The following is a 24,276-nucleotide window of genomic DNA, read 5'->3' as shown; positions in this document are numbered from 1 at the left end:
GACCACCATGAGCCAAAAAAGTGCCAAGGAGCAGCCAAGGGGAACAGTAAGGACAGCGCTCAGTTCTCTGTCCAGCCCTGACATCAACTCATTTATTGATGCAGTGCTGCAGTGCAGGACTGTGAATATGCCTGGGAGACATTTTTCCTGCTGCACAAAGACCTCAGCACAGTGTTATTTATTTCTGGCAAGGTTTTGTGTATTGTATACAAGTGCAAAACATGATTCTTGACATCCACAGAGCATCATCTGAATTTATCACCCAGCAACTCCTACAGCAAATAATCCCAATTAGTTCTCAAGAAAGAAACCTCTGGACCATACTTGTTTTAAAGGAGAGGAGTTTCTGGAAGCAAGTACTGTCTCAGAAAAAAAATGGAAACCAAGAAGTTAATCCTGACATGATTTATTACCCCTTTCACCTCATGCAATACTTCAATTGTTCTCTGTGTCATGGTCTGATCCTTTAGTCCTTTCTCTTCTAAATCACCCTGTTTTTAGCAAAGGGAGAAAGGTCTGAAGGATTAGGTCCTGAACTCCAACCAATATTCTCCTCAGAGGAAAATGATGCATTCTGCCTGCTTAAATTGCCATGATAGTAGGTGGCATAGAAAAATGTATTTTTTTTTTTTGTAAACAAGGTTAAGTTATATTAATTCAGTTTTTCATCTGAGGAGAGCAGAGAATTTCCTTCTGCCAGTTTTAGTGGATTCAGTAAGTCAGCCATGAATAGAGCATGTGGGGAGGGAATGCAGAGTGTCTGTGGGAAGATCCATACAAAACATGCAGATGGGATTAATCTACTCATTCCCTCGTTGTAATTGCAGTTTCACAGAAATTCTGCTAAAAACCACATTTATTTGGCAGTAAATACGATGACTAATTGCAAAGGATAGCTGCACATAAATTCCAGACTGAATTTTTTGGCATACTTCTAATTGTCATATAAAAGAAAATGACACACTCTCTACTCATTTTTCCTAATTAAATGCAAAATATAAAATTATTCCTACTACTCTTATTGGTGGAAATGAAGGCTGTTTCAATTTAACTATGAAATACAGCATATGGTTCCCTGATTATTGGTAAACTGTGCAGCAGAAGTCCTGGACAGATGATTCCAGAGGAGGATCTGGCCATGCCTGCACTAAGACCCATACAAGAGGTCTCAATCCAGACTGAAAATTCTTTTGTAGAGTTCTCTGAAGAATATGTGGCCCTAAATTAATGACTACAGGATTAGGGTTATTTGGTTGGGTTTTTTTCCCCAATATTCTCTAAATAAATGTCATGTAAATTTCAAACACAAATTTTGCATGGTAATCAAGATGCTAGAGCAATCCTTACCTGCCTGTGACCTGTTTACAGCAAAAAGCTCTTACAAACACTCAGCACCCAAAGTCACATGAAATATTTGGCAGCAGAAGATGAAATCAAACCTTTTGTGTCCCAAGCCAATAACGAACCTGACTCACCATAAAGAATTACTAATACTAGAAAAAAGGGTAAGATAAATTATGTAAAAATCATTTCCTGACAGCCTTGAATAATGAAACAAAAAATCCTTTAAAATAGCACAGCATGTAAGGTACTCTAATATATGTGGCATTAAAACCCCCCAATCCTGCAGCAGCACTACAGTGCAAGTCTAGCACAGACCAGACATGTTTCAGCAGTGCAGAGGGAATTAAATGTTCCTGCCTTTATCTGCACACACAAGAAGAGCTCTGTCACTCTTTCCACATAACGGGATGCAAAATACGCCAGTTTATTAATTGCTTAACATCCACCAAACAGCACAGTATATCCCAAGTGGCAAAACACATGCTAAGAGGGGAAAATATCCCAAACCCCACAACCAAACTGCAACTTAAAGTGTGGCAATTCTTAGCACTGGACATAAAAGAGATTCAGTAGGAATGCATTTGGTTGAACACTGTCACTTGCCCTGACTGCGAGCCCTTCTTTATGCATGAGGATTTTGAAGTCTAATGAGTATGCACAGAGCATTCCCACTGATTCACCACCACAGAGGAGAGATTTGGCTGGGATTTCATCCAGAAAACAGCTAAGAAAATAGAAAAATAGAAAAAAATAGAAGATAGAGGAAAATCTCTGCTATGCTCAAGGATTCTGCCTTCTTTCCATGGCACAGGTACCTTGTATGACTGCAGATATTTTCCCTGTTTTGCTGCACATAAACCCTCTGTAAGCAAACTTTTGACATGTTTCTCTTAGGAAGTTCTCCCATGTCAAAAGAAAATGTGCTGCAGACCAGGGCTCTGACTTGCACATCTCATACACTGAGCTCCTCTGCCCTGCACAGGAAAGTCAAATGTCAATATCATGTCAGACATAGACAAAAACCATTCTCAACTTTTTTTGCTAACTGAGCTCTGCCAACTTTTCAATAATTAAAGACCATCAATCAGACTCAAATAAAAACCAAATTATGATATTACTAGCAAAGAGACAAATATTTTCAAAATAGGAAGCCTAAAATTTGTCATTAACTTTCTGGATTTGACCCTTCCAGCACATTCATTTCAAGGGATTTTTTTTCTTCACCTGTTTGATTGCTCTAAGTTGAGGTCTGCATGTAGCCACTTGCCTCCTGGAGTGGGGACATGAGGAGAAATCCCAAATATTGTGAAGAACTGTGATAAAAGCTGTGGCTCACAACCCAGCTAAGCCTCCTCCTCCACTCCTGTTTTGCCAGAGGGAGACAGATGAGCCCCAGAATTGCCTCACTCAGATTCTCATGGGAAACTTGTGGCTATTTTGGTGCCTACAGAACACCCTTCAAAGTGGGAGAGAAGGCTAAAGCCTTTGCAGCAGCAGTGTGTGGTCAGGATTTTAGTGCCATGGGTCAGGAACACAAGCACTGGGGTATTTTTGAGAAACAGGCTCCACAGGGACTGCTGAGAACACAACCTTTTATTGCTTTTCCAGCCTCGTGAACGCATCTCAGCACTGAGCTATTGACTCATCAGTGCCAAAGACAAAATTTTGGGTCATGAGATCTGCATGGTTATAGTGACAATCGTGAGATACTGCTAACCCTGGAAATTGCAATGTCAAACCCAGTCTCTTCAGCTCAGAGATACAAATCTCCTTTCATTTTCTGCTGCTTAAAGAGTGTCAGTGATGATAGGACTGCAGGACACAAACCTTAGATGTCATTTAAATATATCAGTTTAGGGGAAAACATCAGCAAGATACAGCAACCATATGAGCAACTCTATCAGCCAGAAACATTTTATATCTAAACATCAAATTCTCTAGAGAAATCCTCAAAGAAACAGCATCCACTGTATAATTCATCTTCATAATCTTGGTGTGTGATTCTTATCACTGACATACTACTACTCTTCTGGCTCTTATTGTAGTCTGACTCCTGCTAAAGGTGTGCATTTGGTGTTATTTGGAGACAATGCAATAAAATCACCTTTTCCTGTTATTTTGTTTGGAGTCAGTGAGGGACTCAATGACTAGATCTCAATGGCTAGATCTTATATTTGTTTCACCAGTGTAAATCTATTGCAATACCACTGATTTCAGTGACATAACATGTGGTTACATGTCACTATCATATTTTCTGAAAAATCCCTTTGCCAGGATTTCTTCTCCTGGGAAGCTGAGAAGACTCAGAGAAAAATGAAAACAATAATTATCTGATTGCTTCTCCTGTGTTTTGCTGCTTTGGAATGTGGTTGGAGATTGTTTATCCAACAGGTGGTTGTTTGATTAGTTTCATGTAAATTGTTTTGATTTATTGACCAATCACCATCAGGCTGTGTCAGGACTCTGGAAACAGTCACGAGTTTTCATTCTCATTCTTGGTAGCCTTCTGTCTGTATCCTTTCTCTATTCTTTAGTATAGCTTTAATATAGCATTCTTTAACCTAATGGAAGTACATAAAATAATAAATTAGCTTTCTAAGAACATGGAGTCAGATTCTCAATTCCTCCCTCATCCTGGGGACCCAACAAATACCACGGTTACATCTAGAGAAAGTTGTATTTGACTTAGTGCAAGCCCTTCTCCACCAGGAAAATTTGTTTTGAGAAAACACAGTTGTACATTTCCCCTTTTTTATACTCTTCCACAACTATCTGTGAGTGACCATCGCCTGAGACAAGGCACTAAACTACAAGGGTCCTCTGTCTGGTCTCCTAAGGTCATTCCTCTGCTCTGTGTAGAGCAAATATCTCCAGAGTGCATCTAGCCTATTCATTTAGCCTGTAGAGCTGTACCTCAGAACCCATTTCTTTAACGGCATAAAACATTTGGGTTTTTTAAAGTGGTGATCGTAAATAATGCACTGTATAATAAATTTTAAAAGTCACCTGGTATTGAACAAACCATTTAATTTAACTTGGCTAATCTGGAATCAATATTACAATTAATTTTCTACTTCATCTGTCTTTTGAAGTGGTGGAACAAACCAGTTTGTGTCAGTTCAGCCCTGTAGGATTTTGTGAAATGCTGGGGCTGGATCCTTATTTATCCCTGCTAACTAAGACTGACCAGTAGAAGGGTTCCTTGCTTATAGGAATGCTTTATAGAAGCAGAATTCATTGTGGATATTCTCAGTTGAAGAAAAGCGGAGAAAATTTCTCCCAGGCTGAGCCTAGGAAACTTAAGGAAAGAATTAAAACAATTATTATCTCTATTTCTGTAACCATTGTTTATAGATACGATTCTCCAGAATGTGCTATTCATAATTCACAAGTAATGTGAGAGAAGATTCCTAAAGGCCAGTCAGGCCTTAGGTCCATCATTGTCTCTATAAGAACTGTAGATTTCTAATAATAAAGTGTCTTTTCATGCCTTCTGATGATGGAGTCTCTGTATCACCTTTAACTGTCCCTAGCACCCCTTCACTGATAATTTATGACAAAAGAAAACAAAGTTTCATAACTTCAATTTTTTGATTTAGTGTCCGATTTGATTTTTAAATGATTGGTCAGGCTGAACTGTACTAGCTTCACTTCAGGCAAATCATAAGGAACTGCCTGCCCTTTGTTCCTGTGGAATGCTGAGGTACTCCTGGGCTCAAGGTACAGAGACTAACAAGAAAAGCTTTTAGTCCGACTGGATCCAGTAGAGGAGTCAGCCCTGCCAAACTCCTCCAGTGCCTCCCAGCACAGCACCCAGGTCCCCAGTCAGTGCCAGAGCCACCAGACAGAGCCTCCCTCACCTCTGTGGAGACACAAAACCTCTTGGATTTACTACACAGTGCACATTTTACATGCCAGCTAGGGCAGCAATTCTCCTGGAAAAGCAGATTGTCACCAGCCCTGCCACCCTCTGGTCTGTTAATGACCCCAAAGCTGAAGGATCATCAGAAATCCTGCGCACACTTCAAAGGTTTTCCCAATTACCAGTCAGCCACACACAGGGCCACAGGGAATATCCTTGGCTGAGAGCTCACAAACACAGCCCACACTGCAAAAAGACCAGCTGCTGCAGAGGTGAAACCTTTCCCCTGCAGGGAAGAGCTGCTCTGCAGACCTTGAGTTCCCCGGGATCTCCAATCCAAACACGCTACAGGTGAATTTTATAAATCACTTTCTGAAAAAGTGTTTATTTTATCTGTCTCTCCCTTAACAGAATGATTTTCCCGTCCCACAGGAGCTCTGCAGTGAAATTGGAACTGGGACATCTTGGAAAAGTCTGCTTTTCATTTGTACCCTAACAGCAGTTTTAGGGGTCCAGTGCCCAGCCAGGGGCGTGGGTCTTTTGGCTTGGCATGATATCAAAGCTGTAAATAAAGTAGTTAGAGAATGCAGGCCCTCATAGAGATATCAGAATGATTTAATGACTTAAAACTTCCTTTCCAGAGTCTTCCAATTCCCACAACTCTTGTTTAGCTTAATAAGAGCTGTGAGCATGCAGATTTACTCACCAATATTCGGAAACTCTGCTTCCTTTAGCCTTGTGATGAATAAAAAATGCTTCTTTTTAAGGAAAAAAAAAAAAAAGGGCTTTTATGGTCCAGGGAGTTTATTAACATGATTTGAGTAATCCCTTAGAGATTCAGAAAGCCAAGCAGTAATTCAAAACAGCAAAACTGTTTAAACTTCCAGATTTCTAGGGCAAACAGTGATTTCTTGAGAGCTCAAATCAGGAGGCACTGGCACTGATAAGAGGAAATTGTGGATGTCCAGTCCCTGGAAGTGTCCAAGGCCAGGCTGGATGGAGCTCTGGGCAGCCTGGTTTATTGGAAGGTGTCCCTGCCTGTGGTTTATAAATACCTGAGGCCAGCATCTCTGCAATGGTTAAACCCTCCCTGATGCTTCACCTGAGCAGCACAGCAACCACATGTTGGTATCTCAAATAAATACCAGTGAACACTGTCCTGGCAGCTGGGCTTTCTTTGGAGGGGCAGAAATATGTACAAAAGAAACATTGCATGCAGAGATATCAGTTCCCTGCAGGGCTGCTGCAATCCAACAGCGTGCTGAGTGGGGCCCAAGGGAGATTTCTCCACTCAGCTCCAGTTCCAGGCATTTCTCTGATCCTGCTCTGGTCCAGCCCCAGCAGCTGCATTTCCCAGGAGCCCTCCAGGAATTGTAATGCAAGGGAAAAAGCATGTGTACAGTTGAATGACTTGGAGATCTTGGAGGCTTTAACATTGTGCTGGTGGCAAAGTCACACTCTGCTACAGCAGAAGACATCAGAAATGACAAAATCAGAACAGAGCCCTGATTAATACAGTTTGCCTCCTTGCCCTTTACTGTATCTGCAGTGACAAAACTGGATCTGGCTTTGGGGAGCATCTTTGAACCCAGACTGTCACAGATATGTTTTATGAAAAATCCTTTCCTTATGATTTTTCCTCCTGAGAAGCTGAGGGGCCTCAGGAACAAAATGTAAACATTGATTATCTGCTGCTGTGGAATGCAACAGGTGCATCTGGGATTGGTCTCATGTTGGATGTTTATAATTAATGGCCAGTCACAGTCCAGCTGTCTGGACTGTCTCAGTCACAAGCCTTTGTGATCATTCCTTTTCTATTCTTAGCTAGCCCTCTGATGAAATCCTTTCTTCTATTCTTTTAGTATAGTTTTATTATAATATATACCACAAAATAATAAATCAGTCTTCTGAAACATGGAGTCAACATTCTTGTCTCTTCCCTCATCCTAAGACCCCTGAGAACACCACCACACCAGACTGCATTAAGAAATATATTTCCCCTTCCTCTAAAATTCTTACTTGAGTGCCTCAAACCCTTTTATGATAATTTTCATCCTCCCATAACATTCCCCTGTAATACATGTGCTACTGCAGGTTTACTGATTGAAACCACTCAAAGAAAAGTCTGTATAACTTGGCTTTTAATAATTTCATTTCATAAGAAAGAAAAAAAAACAACAAAACAAAAAAATCCCTCTATTTTATCTATTTGGCTCACTGGATAGCAATTTTTGGGAAGTGTTGTTACCCAGCTGAATTTAGCAGCACACTAAGCTGTTGCAGTATTGACAAATAGAGAACAACAACTATGACAACAAGAAACCAAGCTCTTTTCTGGGAATTACTGGGAAACTTCTGCCCTTTTGACAACTGAGATCTCCAGAGAAATTCCCTTGTGCCTTACCCAGTTTATAATTTTAAGATGAGCTGCAGCAGGCAGCAAAAGCAGTAGTCAAATGATCTTCCCACACCAGCCCTGCCAACTTCAAAGGAGATTCACAGGGTACAGAGAGCAATTAAGATTGGTTTCAGAACATTCTGACTCAATACAGAGCATCATTGCTAAATTTTGTCCAGTAGCCAGTGTATAATCTCAGTTAGAGAAATTTTGAGAGAATTTGACAAGTAAATAGGGGACATTTGATAATTAACCTTTCTGAGACAAAAAGAGATCAAATTCAAAGCTAAAAAAAAAATAATTATATTAGCTAAGAGCCCTCTGAGCAATATTCTTAATGTTAATTCTTAATTCCATTCCATTGGGAATGCAAAGTACAGGATAGCCTGAATATACATCAAAAGTTATTTCATAGAAGTGTTTTAGTACATGAAAAGTACTCAAAGTGCAAAAACCAGAACTTTTTTCCATCCTGTATGCATCCATAATGTATAACCATCTCCGGAGTCTTTTTTTTTAACACCTGGTCTTTGCTTGCTTTTTGAATTAGTTATGACACTTTCATCACCCTAAATTTCTCACTTTAGCCCTTTTCTTGCACTACACGTGCTGATAAAATACAGGGGATTGTGAGCACTTTTGGGGGAACAAATGCAGCATTTGAATATCCAGAAACTACCATATATGGACAGAGAAATAGCACATGCTATGCTTTGTGCTAAGAAAACCTCTCACAACTTGCAAAAGGCAACACAATATTTATCCTCCCAGTAGAAGGGACAGAAAAAGTTAACAGGCACATATTTTTCATCCTTAATCTTCCAAGATCTGTGGAAAAAAACCAAACTGTGGCAGAAGGTATTTTAAAATAAATATTTCTAACACTTTGGAGCTAGTCAAATTTTTTGGAACAGAAGTGTTGAACCTGCCACAATCCAGTCCCAGAAAGTAACACTTCTGCTGGGAATGTGCTAATTTTGATTAAATCTTTAGAAAAGGTGTTTTATGCTTAGAATGGTCTGAACATGAGAGACACCATGGGCAAGAGCAACAAAGAGAGGTAAATATATTGAGGTGGCTGAGACCAGTTAACTCAGAAGTAGGTCAGAAAATTTACTTTACCAGTTTCAGAGTTGGAAGCTGAACTTGGCCACTCATGTCCCAGGTGAATGTCTTTATTCTGCACATGGCCAATCTGTTTTCCTGGTCCAATTAATATTTAATTGTTTATGCAGCTGCAACAAGAAAGGCTGAGAGGAATCCAGCCCAGAGCAGCTAACTGCTGAATGGTTAGCACATTCCTTGGGGAAATGGGAGAATGGAAAATGCTCTCATCTCTTTGCTGTTTGCTTAGAAGCTGTATGTTTTTTTTTTTGTTTTTTTTTTACTAAAAACTTGCTCAGTTCTTGGGTTTTCACCCACACAAAACAGGAAAAAAGAGCATATTTGAAAAATACCACAAATCCCAAAAAGCCAATAACCCCCACAAGAGCAAACAAAAATACTCAAATCACAATTTTGAGCCTCTTTGCTAGACAGAAATATTTCTTCCACGGATATCCACAGTGCAGTGTAACTTTGGTCCCTTTTGGACTCTCAGAGTTGTTGAGACTCTTCCCACTTCTGCTCTTCAGCAAAAGATCCACTTATTCCCCCTCTTTTGAAGACATTTCACAGCAGGTTCTACAGCAGTAGCACTTATACCCAGAGCCCTGCTGGTTTTGGCAGTGACACTTTTCTCTCTGAACTGAACCCCAAGTTAGTAGAAGGGATCAGATTAGCCAAAGATCATCGAATCTTAAAAAAGAAACAAATATAAAAAACTGAATTGAAAAAAATAAAAAAGCTTTAATACAGAAAAGAAAAATCTGTGATTTCTTGTTTACCCAAGGCTTTTATGCAGGTCACTTCTACCTTACCCCCTATGAGAGGGAGCAGCTCTTTCCTTCTTTTCCTCCCCTTTCCCCTGGCCTTTTGGAAAGGCTCCCAAGGTCACTGTCTGTGTTCTCAGCCTGGTCAAAGCCCCTCTGCAGTGTCAGAGGAGTGTGTCACAGCAGATGCTCTGCATCCCCTGCATCCCTGGAAACCTCACCCAGGATGTGTGACACCACCAGCCAGCACTGCCATTCCCTCCCTCCTGCCCCAGGGTGATCCTTATTCACAAATTAAACACCCAATGTGTGCCCTGGTGCCACCACTGCAGCAGCCTCTCAACACATTGCTTGCATAACTTATCACAAAGGCTTCTCCTCTGCCAGTGAACTGAAAATTGAACTAGCACAGCTGTGAGTAATGAATGTTTCTTCACAAGTTGCTCAATGCACCAAAGTTACAAAGGGATCCCTGGGAACTGAGTGATTCCCACACCTCCCAGAGTGCCTGTCCTAGATTGACAAGCAAATTGTATTCTATTTGCCATCTGTATGGCAGTTGTCTTCTGTTCAGTGGGCAGATTTCCTTATCTCTTCCACACCCAATCCTCCCTCCAGGGAGACATCTGCTGATAACAGCTATTGAATGTCCCTGCATGGCTGATAAGAACTACAGCATCCCATTGGGAGATGCGAGCCCAGAGGGAGGAGCCAAGCATTCCTACCCAGATATAATCTGGAGATTCTGGAACACCAGCGCAGCTTCTCCACTGGATTCCCCAGAGGAACAGCAGCTGCCTCTTCTCCCACTGGATCTTCAGAGGAAGAATACACCTTTCTACAGGATCCCTGCTCCAACAGAACCACCCCTGACACTGCAGGAGGGCTGAGCCACAATTCCAATGGGACTGCTGTCAACACCCTGACCTACAGCGTGTCAGGTTGTGTTCTCACTCTGTCAGTGTTGTTCTAGTGTACTGCATTGTTTATTTTATCTTTTTTATTTTCTTCCCTAGTAAAGAACTGTTATTTCTGCTCCCATATTTTTGCCTGAGAACCCCTTAATTTAAAATTTATAGCAATTCAGAGGTGGGGGGTTTACATTCTCCATTTCTGGGGAGGCTCCTGCCTTCCTTAGCAGACTCCTATCTTTCCAAACCAAGGCAGTGCCAAATACCAGCTGCCCATGGCTAAGTCAGCCATTCAGCCATGGGGCACTTGCAGGTGACACAGCCAGGGATGCTCCTGCAGGAAATCACAAGCTTTGTTGGGAGCTCCTACGCTGCAGAAATCAGACACTGATCCGTGCAGAATCTGAATCTGCCCCACACCATGAGAAAATGGCTCATCCTCTGGCACTGCAGAAGTGAGTGTGCAGTGGCAACATTTATTGACCTATCCATACAATTGATGGCACAATTAATGGCAATTTGTTCTAGCAAAAATGCATGTGATTGACCCTACTTCATTAGTCTGGAGAGTGTTTTACAAACTGAGAGCAAAGTGCTGTGATTTAACAGATGAACTACAATAGCTGATTCATTTAATCTTATTTCAACTCTGACAAACCCAGTTACCTTTCAGAGATAATATATTAATGAAATAGCCAAGTATTGGTCCAAGATTAAAGAAAGCAAGTGTCTTTTGTCTGGATTTGTATTTCAAATAGATTTCCATGTGCTTAACTTTATTGATTCAAGAAGTAGGTATATGATTATACAGACAGATACATGGAGTGTTTCAGCTGATCTATATTCATGACACCACACAAAAGCAGTCAAACAGCATTTTAGCTTTAATCTCAGATATCTGACTCCACATAAATTCTTTTTCTAAGCCAGAACATCAGTTTATGAAGCTGCAGCTGGAATAATGACATGAAGAACAGCAGGACACCTTTGCTAGTGACAAAGAGCCTAAATATCTTTTAATTGCAGTCTGTGGTGGGAAAATAAATAAGGCAGCTTTTCATAGCCTTCTGCCTGGTGAAGGCACAGACAAACCCTTGTGGGTTCTCAGTGAAGGACTGAGACTGCAAAGCAGCTTTGACATTGCCTTAGGTGGGCCAGAGCTCCAGTCCCAAAGGGCAGGGGCACAGCAGAGCTCGAGCCAGCCAAAGCTTCAGAGACAAAACACCACATTAATAAGAGCAGCAATGAAAACCATTCTGACAAAAGGTCTCTGCCAAAGCATTTGATTAATAGAAAGTTGATTTTTTGCCTTGTGATGTTTTCAAACTGGGTCTGCTCCTGTCTCTTTTCAAAGGTATACTCAGCACAAACCAAGACAGGCAACAGCCTTTTCCATTTGGTTCGAAGCTATTAACTTCTCCCCAGCCCTTGGGAAAGAACCATTTTTCATTTTTGCTTTGGAACTGCTGTAGAGAGAAAAAGTCATCATTTGCACAGCACCATGGATGTGACAGGAATGGGAAGGAGCAGGAGCAGATCCATGATCCTCTGGCATTCCCATACCCTGGAGATTCACCTGGGCAGCATGGGAATAGAAAACTGCACACAGTAGACATTAGGAGAAAACACACTAATTACTAATTAATTAATCTGGTATTTTCAAAACACTGAAAAAGAACTCAGGGAGCTAACAAAGTTGCCTAATTCCCCTAGGAAATATGATAATCCCAGCTCCACCAGAAGTGTGAGACAGTACACAAAACAAACTGCTGTCCCTCCTGGGGGTGTCTGTCAGCTTTCATAGCTCAGCATCTCCACAGAGAGTCAGAGCTGTTTGGCTCCCATAGAGATTCTGGCCCAAAATGATAAATTTTACTTAAATATGCTCCATTTTTAACATTATCTGTGACGGTGTTCACAGGGGTCTCAGGCTGAGGGAAGAGATGAGGATCTGACTCCATGTTTCAGAAGGCTAATTTATTATTTTATGATATATATATTACATTAAAACTATACTAAAAGAATAGAAGAAAAGGTTTTATCAGAAGGCTAGCTAAGCTAAGAATAGGAAGAGAATGATAAAGTCAGCTGGCTCGGACTCTCTCTGAGTCAGTTGTGCTGTCACTGGCCATTAATCAGAAACAACCACATGAGACCAATCACAGATCCACCTGTTGCATTCCACAGCAGCAGATAATCATTGGTTACATTTTGTTCCTGAGGCTTCTGAGCTTCTCAGGAGGAAAAATCCTAAAGAAAGGATTTTTCATAAAAAGATGTCTGCGACAATTTTCTATGTGCTTTAAAGGACAGGGAAACCCAGCTCAGATCACACAGCTTATATGCACTAACCTGTTAATACAACACCCACTACAGAACATGATCTGAATTAGGAACCCTATCTCTCACCCTGACTTGTCCTTGATCACACTTCCTTCAGAGACTCGGAACAGCTGAGAGGAACAGTTCATGCTGAATAAACCACCAGAAATCCTCAGCAGTGAAAATCAGCATCAGAGCTTGCAGGGCTCAGCTCCTGAGGGGAGAGGGAGGAGGAAGGGCAGCAGCTGGAGCAGGTTCTTGCTGCAGGGGCTACTTGCCGTCACCTTCTCCTCCTCGCATTTTGTGAGGACACTTGTTATTTCTGCCTTCAGCATGCGTTCAGCACATCTTGCTGGGCTGCCTTCCTGTGCCGTTTGTTTTCTAATGGATTCTTCAAGCACATAATTAGCCCTCAGGCTGAGTCAAAGAGGCAAACTAGAAGCCTAGAGGAATTAGGAGCCAAAAAAGGCACTTGGAAATGAGCATTGAAAGATATTCGAGCTTGTCTCAGACCCTCACACATCCTTCTGGTGGTGCAATAGCCCAAAGCAGTGAGTTCTATGCTTTTCTACTCTCCTAAGAGTTCTACTCCTTTTTATGAAGCTGAGGGATTTAATCTTATCTGTTTTCTTCCACCAGAATTGTATAAAGCTTTCTAAGGGTCTGTTGCTTTCTGTAACTTCCATTTTACACTCCTGTCATACATCATCCTCACCTGCTTTCTTGGTTTTTTTTCCTTTTTTTCCTTTTTCTTTTTTGTTTTTTTTTCTTTCCTTTTTTCTTTTCAAGATAACCTGTTTGGTGGAGAGAAGTTCAGCTTGTGTTGATTAATTCAGCAGTTAAGTCTGCCTTTGTTTTTCTTGTGAATTTTAAAGATGCAGACGGGATAGCCTTCCATCAATGATGTTATCAGGATATTTTTTTGCTCTAAAGCAAGCAGTAGCCCATTGCTGATTTCCAGCACAGAATCACCAGTCATTCCTATACAGTTTGGCTTTAAGGGATGGAGTCGTTGGCTGCTTTTGTCTCTTACATAAAAGAAGAATCAGCCTCAGTAATGGGAGCTAAATCCAAACACTAGGAGGAAAAAAAAAACCCGACTCTACTTCCCGGTGCCAAAAGCCCCACATGCTTACTGCATAAAGAGAGCTCTGTTAAAGCCCCTCAGCCAATGCTGAGTAACCAAAGAGCTTTTAATCTGGTTAGAGATTTGGCCAGCTCTTTGATAATGATCGTCAGAAAACCAACACACTTCACCCTATTCAATTACCATTGAACTGCCCCTAAATTTTCCATAGGAAAATTCACCTGACAGTTTCTGTCATTTCTCATCTTTTACCTTTTACCATCTAAAAATGATCAGGTACAGGTTGTCCTATGAGACAAAAGACATTTTTTCATTTGATCTTATAAATTACCTTTTCTGATTATTGCAAGATGCTAAAAAAAAACCCTACAGGTTTGCCTTTCTCTCAAATCTAGACTTTTCCATTTTCAGATTAAAAGTTTTACCTATAAATGACAGTTTTGCTGTGTTTCAGTTACACTGGCACTACAAGACATATTTCCCCATGACAGGTACATTTGTCCACTTCTGTGTATCACCCTGGTGCAAAATATTCTGTAGGAGAGCCAGGTTCACAAATCTTATCTCTCAAATACATTTCAAAGTATTATCCTGCTGTGTGGATCCCTAAATTTCAGCAATGGGGCATAGGAAACGATACAGATCTAGCCCAGTGCTGGAGAGAAAACACCATTGGAGAGGTTGTCTTTTGTAGTCAAGCTCCAATTCTCTAAAACTTGGTACAATCATTTCTGAAATCATTGCTACACAGAATATTCAGGAAAAGAAGGGAAATTAAAGCAGACTGCTTCAAAATTAATGGATTGAGCTCTCAGTGTTAGCCAAAAGTACAATGAGATCAGGAATTCCTACCACAAGTGAAATGCCCATTTGCTCCTGGCCAGCCAAGTTGTTGCTATTCACGGAGATGATCTAAGTTTTCCTCATGTCCTGGGGGCATTTCAAGGGCTTTTAATACATAAAATTGTCATAACAGGAGAATCAGGTTGGAATTCAAGCTACAAGGGTACAAGGCCAGACATGAAAGATTGCAGCAAGGCAGGGTCCAGTTCAGGACTTTGGCTCAACAGTTTCCTACATCTCCCATCCAGTCAAGGATGCTGGAATTAGATTTGAGGAAATAAGTATTTCTTACTCCAGGGTATAACTATTTCCTTCCAAATGAACTCACCTGGAAGACTGGAGGCTTTTAGAAAAAAATTATTAAAAGTTCTGCAAGACAGAGCAAGAACAGAGTGTCATGCAAAAAATTGATTTTTTACCCTTCCTCTGAATCTCTGGTTTCTAGACAATTTTGGCTGGAAGTTTTGATCTTACAACAAGAATAATCAGTGATAAACAATTTCTGGTAGGTGAAACTTGTGAAAGTGGTAAACTACTATTGTATAACTCCTATTTTCAGAGAATCTAGGTTGTATTAGCAGTATTGGAACAAAATCAAGCAGGCATGAAAGCATCAATTCACATATTCTTCAGGGATTTCTGGAGAGAAACTGAGCTGCACTACAGGAATGAGATACAGACACACTCCCTGCCCTCTAAATAGCCAAAAACCTCTGTAGGCCTTTCTCTTGAGCTGCACTGCCAAAGGAAGCATCAGTGTTTCAGCCTCTCAGAATTACCAATTATTATCTATAGAGCAGAAAAAGCAGAAATGCAATTTTACAACTGTTTCTGTGTAAGACACAAGGGAAGAGTAGAAGTTTCCTTGGTACCTAATGATCAAAATAATTTTGGCTTCTATCAGCTGAATATGAGCCACTGATGCAACAGTTTCTGAAAAGTACAATAAAATGAGTGAATTTTAAATATGATCAAATATCAGAGGAAATCACTGCAGAAAAATACAGCTGTGAAAAAAGAACCCCAAAGCTCTAAACAAACAGAATATTTCTTTAAAGGATATTGAGCTCACCTCCTGCTCCCCTCAATAAAATGAATAAGATGCCTTCTCATCCCATAATGAGAACAAGCCCAGTAGTCTGAAAATCTGCCACAAAGGATCTGTTACAATGCCCTTGCAATGTTTTGAACATGTAAGAACAGTTTCCACTGCAATATTGTGTCTAGAGCAAAAGGTTCTGGCTGAAATTGCTTTCACAGTTTCAGGCAATGCTATTGATGCATCACCCCAGTTAAAAGACAAGCAGATTTTTATTTGAATTTCATGGAATGACTGAATATGGAAAAGAAATGAAGAACAAAGGCAATAGAATAACACAGTCCCATTAATGCATAACTTGACTATCTTCAAACTCAGTGTCAATACTGTTACAGAAATGAATAAAGTCATTGGTTTGTAAGATTGTGTTCCTTCTTTTTGGTTAAATTAAACTTAATGGAAAGGAAAAGAGAAGGACTTAGCTATATTTGCTCAGTACAGGAGCTCTCACTGCAGGAAAGGCTTTGAGATGCTGGCCTGTGTCCAGGGAAGGGAAACAGAGCTGGGGAAGGGTCTGGAGCACAGAGGAGCAGCAGCTGAGGGAGCTGGAGGGGCTCAGCTTGCACAAAAGGAGGCTCAGGGGATCTTATCACTCTCTACAACCACCTGAAAGGAGGCTGTAGCCATGTGAAACACTTTTTACCCCCAAGGAAACAGTGTTCAGAAAAATGGAAATGGCTGCAAGTTGCACCAGTGAGGTCTAGATTGGATATCGGGAAAAAGTTTTACACTGGAAGAGTGGTCTCACACTGGAATAGGCTGCCCAGGGAAGTTGTAGAGTCACTATACTTGGAATTGTTAAAAAAAAATGGCTGGATGTGGCACAAAGGAACAGGGGAACAAAGGAACAAGGTTTAGTGGTGGACTTGGCAGTGCTGGCTCAACAGTTGGACTTGATGATTTTAATGGTCTTCTCATCCTTAAGGGTTCATTGTTTCCATGATTCTATAATTGTTTCAGAGAGAGGTGAAGCTTCCTTGAGGACATTGGCCCAGTCAAGAATTACACAAAGCACTGAGGACCCAATGTGTGAGATTTCCATGCCTTGTCCAGGTAATCTCACACCAGTAAAACATTTGCTAGAAGTTGCAGGCCCCAGGATTTACCAGCGTATTTTTCCTGGCTTTTTTCTTCTTTGTTTCTTTAGAGGTTTTGTGTGCATATTGTCTATTTCTCTTTCTAAGGAACTTGGTTCTCTGTAACAAATGGTTAGATGTTGAAAATTATGAAGCTGCATATAAATTATCGAGGATATCATCATGAATAAGTTACATAAATGGTTTATCAATTTCTATGTATCGGGAAAAATTCTGTTCTGCCTTGATTTGTGTCTCGCTACAAATTTTCAAGGAGGCTCACACGGGTGATATAATAGTTTGTGTCATGAGATCACTTAGGAATTAACCATTGACACAATAAACTTTGGGCATGTTAGGACAGTGTTAAAGGCCTAACTCAGGACTGGTTTTTTTTGCAGATCTTGCTGAAAACTTTCACAGTTTTCTTGCTAAATTTTTTGTCAGTAGAGCATTATGGTACATATCTTCTAGGAGAACACTCATATGCCCTTAATCCAAGGAGAAACAGAGAAACATCCAGCGAGTTGCTTTGATTTCCTTCCAGTTCCTACTTGAATGACAAAACCTATCTCAACTTTTGCTCCCTTGTTCTCATGGGAGAGCAATTTCAAGAGGGAGCTACCAGTAGCCTTGCAGTAAACATCTAAATCCCATGTTTTATCTGTGTAAGACTGGCAAGATTTGAAGATTTTAATATCTTTCATAGAGGAATTGATAGTGTTCTGGCTGAAACAGAGGCAGCAAACTTCAATCTCAGTACAAAGCAGGACACACTGTTCTGAATTTCATTTAGTTGTGTTAATCAGCTGAACAACTTGAGAGAAAAGCTCATGAAGGGTAATCAGGGGAAGAGGTGATAAGGCTCATTTCCTTATCAGCTGGACAGAAAGCGGAGCAGAAAGGGTTTATCAAGAAGAAAGGCTTAGAAAAAAATTGTAATTCAAAATAAAAATGAAGCTGTTGTGTCTGTATTTCTAATATCCACCAAAGTTACGCACTTTATCCCAAATTGCCTTCCTCAAAGGTATTTTATACATCTCCCCTGAGAACCCAGCTCAGGAAACAGAGATAAAGTAGCTGTTTGCTACTTCTCTGAATACCAGTTTTCTGTCTTTTTCCAATTATCAGCAGAGAAGTATTTTGCTGCAAAGTCACTGTTTCACTCACATAATTCCAGGAGGTTATTTGGAGCACTAGAGAAAATACATCACACTGTAACATTTCTATGTGTAGAGCTCACTGGTTATTTGGTTGACAATAACTTTTTTTTTGGTTTTTTTTGTCGTGGCTTTGGAGATATTTTGGCAGCTTTTCTATTTGCTGTTCTCACACCCCCTTAATCTATCGAGCTTCTAATAATCATTTTGGTAAGGTTTAGGAGAGCTGTTTAAAGGAGAGGGTGAGCATGTGTTACTTTTCCAATTCAGGAGTCATAGGGTGATTTTCTGTATCCCCTCCGGGACAGTAGCATGAAACCTCTGGGCATTTTCTATTTGAGTGCTTAAGAGTGTTGTTCATGTCCTTGATTCAAAGATGGAATTATTTCCATGGAAAAGCATCCTGCTGCATGGAAGTTGCCCTGAGATGGCTGGGACAGGCTGTGTGCATTTTCCCCTCAGTGTGGATGCAGATGCAGCAATTTCTGACTCCATCACAGGCATGGGGGCTGTTTCCAGTAAAAGCTTGTTGTGTGGAACTGTGTAGGCTTGTGAGTTCTCTATAAGGAATACTTTATAGATTGCTCTCTTTGCTGCTGAACATGATACCTACCAACTTTTCCTGGTGTAGGAATATTTTTAAGACAGTTTGATGGAGGACAAGGTAGTTAATGTATTTGTGCTAAAAAAACAGAGAAAAGACTTGGTACTTGTCAGGCTGAAGGATTACAAGTCCTACTCCTTTCAATCACATTCTAACTGGGTATTTACTTCCCTGCTGTCCCCACTGAAAATTCACTCTGGACATCCATCTATGATTTGATGTTGCTTTACAAAACCCCATCAGCTCTTCAAGTCCATTTGTTCTGGGGATTTCATTATGTGAATATTTCAAAATCCATTTGTCAATGAATAGCAGAATGGCCAGTCCTTTCTTGGGGTCAGTTCTCACTGCATGTTTGTTGCCTTTCCACTGACAGCTGAATGACAAACCAGTGCAAGCAGAACTATTTGAAATAATAAGAAACAAGCCTATTTCTATGCTAATATGCTTGAAACACTACGTTTCTCTGACAATACCATGATGTTGGAGTTTATAAAATGTCTATACAATAATTGTTCTGTTGCTGTGCTAACAAACAAGGATTCATTATTCTAATTTTGTCCTTCATTCTCTGTAACCTTTGCAGAGAGAAAAAAAAAAAGCTCATAAATAACAGTGGTGATAAATTAACACAGAGAACTAGACATATTTACATGGACATAGACTTCATATTGAAACACTAATTACTGCAGGCAAATTTAGTTTTCCCTTTAATCAGATTTTACAGGTAATTAGCAGTTAACTAAGATTAATTACAATTCATTTTGTGTTAATGTCATCCTTTGGTCACAGAAAGTTTACACAGTATTTTATTTACCAGATGTAAAAGCTAATTCTTACATAGACATATCAAGGTTATGCAAACATTTTTTTAGCTCACTGCACACCTGTAGTTGTGTTAGAAATATGCTTTTGCAAGAGATACCCTGTGGGTCTCCAGAGAGGCACACGAGAACCCCAGGCACACCAGAACTCCTGTAAAGCTGCAAGGTGTCCCACTCAACCAGACTGCCACATCATCGTGCTGTAACCAAAAGGGTCACCAGAATTGTTAAGCTCAAGGCGTTCAGTATGAAACCACCCTCCTGAATCCCATCTTGCCGTCACATTCCTGCAGCCTCTCTCCCATCCCCTATCCCAGTTCCAGATGCAGGCTGTGATCAGCCCTGCAGGTGCTGGTGAGCTGTGCTGCACTGTGATGACAACATGTCCTATAAGCTCAGAGGAGCTCAGCAGCTTGGTGGGCTCTGCAGTTGTATCCAAGCATTCCAGTCCTTCCAGTAAAGCTGCACCCTGCATCCAAAGCCCCTCACACCACACAGAAAAAGGATGTGTGTTGCAGATAACTATTATTAAAAATCCTTTCCTTCAGATTTTTTCCTCCCGAGAAGCTAAGAGGCCTCAGGAACAAAATGTCAACAATGGTTTTCTGCTGCTATGGAATGCAACAGGTGCATCTGTGATTGGCCCATCTTGGATATTTCTAATTAATGGCCAATCGCAGTCAGCTGGCTCGGAGAGAGTCTGAGACAGAGCCTTTGTTATCATTCTTTCCTTTCTATTCTTAGCTTAGCTAGCCTTCTGGTGATAACTTTTCTTCTATTCTTTTAGTGTAGTTTTAATGTAATATATATCACAAAATAATGAATCAAGCCTTCTGAAACATGGAGTCAGATCCTTGTCTCTTCCCTCAACATAAGACCCCTGTGAACACTGTCACAGATGTTTCCCAGAAAAGAGGCATTGAAACATCACACAGAGACACCAGAATCCAAATCCAGCCTGTAGATTTATGGCCAAGTTTGGTTCTGGGAAATTTTATAGAAAACTTGTAGTAATAAAAATTTTGCTTTGCAAAAATTCAAGAGCCTGAGAAGGTTGATATTCTTGACTTGTAACCAGGTTGCACCATGCCAAGATGCTCTTGCCATGCTCACAACTTCAATAAGTCTATAATTCTGTTATAGACTTGCTTTCCTCTCTCCTATTGCAATCCATGTGCTGTAATTACTCAGGAGCATCATACAGGAGATTCACTTCCTGAAGGGCAGGTCCCCCCTGGATGAATGAACCTGATTCACCAAACTGACTCCTAAATTATTAGAGTCACCTTTTCTATCCCCTCCCAGACCACTTTCTAGGGATGTGTGAAGTATCCTGTCAAATAACTGAGCTCACATTACAGAAGCTACTCTCTAGAGAACCAAAGCACCCCCTGACCTGTCATTGTTCAGAAACGTGAAAATGAAGAGCAAAAGAAATGATTTTTTAGGTCTCATCACAATAATCAGCAATCAGAGCTGCTACTGACACTGGAGACTATAAAAACCCACATCTTCTGAATACCTGCTCAGAAAGTGAACTGTAAAGGTCAGACACAAAACTCTAGGGAAGCTTATGGGCTCCAGCATCTCAGAAAGTATTACACTTTAAAGAGCCTACTTCCTGGGGCAGGACATTTGAAAATGGCATTTTGGGTATACCTCATCAGTTTAGAACAGAGAAAAGGTCTATAAAATGAAAGACTGTAGTTGAAAGACAGAAAGCATCAATACCCCGTTTCCAGGAGAGCCACAGTGTCCCTGTACAAATGGAAAGGGTGGCAAAGCTGGAGCAAAGCTCACTGGTGAGTGATCTCTGTGAAAGAGCAGATTTCCTTGTGGAGCATCACAGGCCCAGTTTCACACAGGCTTGATCTCACTCAGGTGCCACACATTTGCCACCTTTTCTGCTGCCCCCAAACCTCCACAGGCATGGAAAACTCTGGGATTTGGTGACACCAAAACTTTGTGAATCTGGGGACTCATTGCCATATTCAGATGGAGGAGATAAGGGCAGGGAAATGCTGAACTGATCTTTCCTCCTCTCACATGCAGCTTGTGCTGGTGTCAAGTGAGAAGACACTCATTGATGGGTTTTAATACTCCTCTCTAAACCAAAAAATGCTTGAATGCCATAGTCTTAGCTCAGACAAATGAAAACAAATGGCCAGAAATCATTGTGCAAAATCACACAGACATTTTCCTCTTCTGTTTTCCCATTGCCTGCTTGTTGACCTTAGTGAAACAAAACAAAGACAAATACAGAAGTGTATGAACCAAAACTGAAGAAGTGGATATATACTGAACCCTGACTGTTCACCACATCTGACAGTGGAGCACACTGAGCACTGCTGAGCCTGAATGAGGAAATAAATCTGATTGAGAGCTGAATAATGGGGAGTATTTCATCAAGCTCACTTGAGGAAGGAAAGCAGGAACACACACTCAATGTCTGCTCACTGCAAACCTTCCAGCTGCAGCTACCAAAACCACAAAACCCTTCTGAGTGCAAGACTAAAGTTTGAGGAAATTTTTCCCTCAAAACAGCACGAAAAACTATTCCAAAACATCAATTCCCTCCTGCTCAAATGAAAACTCTCTTGTGAATATCTGCCCCAGAAAAGAACAACTCAAATGCCTGGAGACCCTCAGAGCAGGGGAGGCTTGCCAAGTCTTTCTTACAGTAGGAAGATATGGCCTTTGAGTTGGCCATGTAACAGTGGGAAGATAGTTTCAGAGTCACAGTACAACTGAACAACAAAAACCCATTGGCACTCTATTTTTAACTTCTCTAAATGAGCCATTTAGCAGTGAAATAGTTTAACAATACCCTGCACTGGTAACCTGTTTTAATCCAGTGATTTCAAAACACATTTACTTCGTAAAGCTGAACCTACATCACCCCTGGGAGCTAAAAAGCTACATTATAGAATTTTTTTAGAGGAAAAAGTGAAATGTCCAGGGTGAACAAGTGATCTTACCAAGGCTACTCTAATAATCAGTGATAAAATTGGAAACAGGAATAGAAAGTGACAGTCCAATTTTCATGCATTAATCCTAGAAGAGTACTTTTCCCTCTACAACTGTAGAGGGATCACAATTGCAGAGGTGATCACAATGATTGCCTGCAGCAGCCAGATCTCCTAATAGAAACAACTGCATTAAAATTAATTAATTTAAAATTTAAAGAATGAATTTAAATTAATGAAAATTAATTCTGCCTGCATATCAGATTCATCTTTGTATTCTCCTAATTAGGGCCTTCAAGCTGTTTTGTTTATCGATCCTACATCTAGAGGATGACAGACAGAATGTCATTGTCACTCTGGCACCAGAGCAGTGGTCCAGCTCCAGGCTCACCTTTCCAAAAGTTGTGAGTTTGTCACAGCCCTGTCGTGCCTTGCCAGGCACTGGGGTCCCACTTGGTTGGGCCAGGCTGCTGTGAGTGTAGGGCAGGGGTTACACAGCTCTGCATCCATCTGTCACAGACATCTTTTATGAAAAATCCTTTCCTCAGGATTTTTCCTTCTGAGAAGCTGAGGGGCCTCAGGAACAAAATGTAAACATTGATTATCTGCTGCTGTGGAATGCAACAGGTGCATCTGTGATTGGTCTCATGTTGGGTGTTTGTAAGTAATGGCCAATCACAGTGAGTTGGCTCGGACAGAGAGTCTGAGCCACCAGCCTTTGTTATCATTCTTTCGTTTTCTATTCTTAGCTAGCCTTCTGATGAAATCCTTTCTTCTATTCTTTTAGTACAGTTTTAATATAATATATATCATAAAATAATAAATCAGCCTTCTGAAACATGGAGTCAGATCCTGGTCTCTTCCCTCATCCTCAGACCCCTGTGAACACTGTCACATCCATCCCTCTGTAAAATTCCTCTGCTCTCACTGAAGCAGATGTTTGTAGAGAACTGGCTTTTCCTTTCCAGCACTTCTGTGCTCCACACTATTTTATTAAAGTGGGGAGTGACAGCTCTGTCAAGCCCTTGGTATCTGTTTGATATTAGGAGGATATTCTCTGTCCCCCTCATCACGCGGCGTGGTGATCCCTGCAGTCATACAGCAGTGAACCAGGTGATCCAGAAAAACTAAATCTGCACTCCAGAAAGCTGAGCTGTCAGGGCTGATAGAGGAGGACCTGTTGCTCTTTTTCCTGCACAATTCTGCATAACTCAAAGACAGGGATAGACACGATAAACTATTTTTATTGGTCCCAGCTATTCAGTTCCTTGAACTCAGCTCTGTGGGGTTCAAGGGACTGTCCTTCTTGCTGCTGAGCTGTAATTAGGCTACCACAATGAGGCCTCAAAGAAAACACTTTTTAGCTGAAGTTACTGCATGCATGTGTGAAACTGAAGTAATAAATCTGGCAAGATGGCACTGGGGGTCACAATGATATCTGAGAGTTTGCACAACACCGTGCACCAGTCCTGCCTGGGGCCCCTGAGCAGTACACAGCATTAATATCAATGTTCCCTAAGGACAGCAAGTTCATTAAACTCAGCCAGGAAGCAAAGTGAACTCAGTAGACAGTGGAAAAAAACACAAGACAAATTAAGTGAGACTTTACACTTCATTCATGTGTAAGAATTCTAGAAGCTTCCACGAGATTTCAATAAAAAAAGTCCTGCTGCAACAAGCTAAGCAAACCATCTTCCAAGAAGAACTGAAAAACTGAGACAACTTTCAGTAGTTATAAAAAGAATTCAAAACTACTGTAGTTTATGCAATATTTCAAATGCTAAGCAAGGACACAACACCCAATTTACATCAAAAAATTCTTGATAAGTACTACATAAACTTTAAATCAGCAATAATTTAGAACAAATTGGTTATATCTGTCTTCACTAAGAAACTTTTACTTCTTTTC

The 24,276-nt window shown here is 40.7% G+C and overlaps 1 protein-coding gene across 5 annotated transcripts in view; it reads right to left on the bottom strand.

Annotated features, from left to right (window-relative positions):
• DPP6 (dipeptidyl peptidase like 6) overlaps positions 1 to 24,276 on the bottom strand; it is a 574,879-nt gene that overhangs the window by 208,144 nt on the left and 342,459 nt on the right. The window lies entirely within an intron of this gene.

Source organism: Melospiza melodia, chromosome 1, assembly GCF_035770615.1.
Source record: "Melospiza melodia melodia isolate bMelMel2 chromosome 1, bMelMel2.pri, whole genome shotgun sequence".
NCBI lineage: Eukaryota > Metazoa > Chordata > Aves > Passeriformes > Passerellidae > Melospiza > Melospiza melodia.
Note: the sequence above shows the minus strand (reverse complement) of the source record. Positions and strands in the feature narration are given on the sequence as shown.